Source organism: Aptenodytes forsteri, unplaced genomic scaffold, assembly GCF_000699145.1.
Source record: "Aptenodytes forsteri isolate BGI_AS27 unplaced genomic scaffold, ASM69914v1 Scaffold187, whole genome shotgun sequence".
In the NCBI taxonomy this organism is placed as follows: domain Eukaryota; kingdom Metazoa; phylum Chordata; class Aves; order Sphenisciformes; family Spheniscidae; genus Aptenodytes; species Aptenodytes forsteri.
Genome location: NW_008794084.1, coordinates 1,131,907 through 1,133,175, shown reverse-complemented (window position 1 = coordinate 1,133,175; position 1,269 = coordinate 1,131,907).

The following is a 1,269-nucleotide window of genomic DNA, read 5'->3' as shown; positions in this document are numbered from 1 at the left end:
GTGGGACAAAAAGCTGGGGTGGGAGACGGGGAGCGGAAGAGAAGAGCGTTAAAAAGCCAGACCCGGCAGCGAGCGGGCACGCGCCTCCCCAGGAGGGAGATGCAGATGGCTGCTTCTGGGCGGCAGGGCTGTTTGCCAGCCGGCGATGATGCTCCCAGGCACCGGCGTGCCCCGGGGCGACGGGGTCCCCAGCACCAGGGAGCGCGCGGGCACGGTGAGAGGGCACGAGGGTCCCCCTGCACCCCGGCTGCCCCAGGGCCAGGGACGGGGGACGGGACCCAAGGCACGGCCTGAGCCAGTGGCTCCTCTCCGCCTTCCCTTGGCGAGGGAGGTGGTGTTTCCAGAGAGCAAAATGTGATCTCTTAAAGATGCCGGTAAGATTTCTGACAAAGGGCCGGAGCGCGAGATGAAGAGGAACGTCTGCGTGTGTTTCTTCTCCCTTCTTTGTTTTTTCTCCCCCTAGCTCTCTCTGGCGCAGCCTTGCAAGAAGAAAAGCCTGTGGGCATCTGTGCTTCGCTCCTGCCTTCCCCAGGGGGCCATCAGTATGCAGGGCCCGTTACCTGGGTAAAGGCTCTTCACTGCCTCTGTACCGTCAAGGTTACGGCAGGAGCTCCTTTCTGCAGGGGACGGTCCTCGAGCGGAGCAGGCAGCAGCAGGGAGGCTCGGGCGGGATGCGCTGCCCCGGAGGAGGATGAGGATGAGGATGGCTTCCTCTTTGGCTAGGGTTGACGCCGGTGGCATTACAGGGAGCAGCTGGGCTCCAGGAGCCGCTCCCAAATCCGGGGTGCGATTTTTCCCGGCAGGAAATCCACCATCCTGCCCTCAAGGGGCGGGAGGCCGTGTGAGCGAAGGCAGGCGGAGAGGCAGCCCTGACGGTGCCGGTGCCGGAGCCGCCGTACATCCCTGCTCCCTGCCACACCTGCTCCTGGCGCCGGGATGAAGGCAAATATTTGGAGAATGGCCGAGCCCAACTTGCGCGGCGTTTCAGTCGGAGTCAGCAGCCTTTCGGAGGCTGGGATTAATTTGAAGGAATTTACTGGCGGAGTTTGTGGCAGATAAAACAGTTTGCTTATTTCACACTTGTATGGCCACCTGCTACGAACTGTTTGTTCAGTTTCAAATTCTTTAATTAAAATCAACATAAAACAGATTGAAAACATCCCAAGAAGGGGATGCTTGATTTGCTGGAGGATATTGCAGAAGATGAGCCAAAGCGCTTAAAAAGATGCTTTATCATCGGGAAGCGCCCGCGGGCGGGCGCTCAGCGCT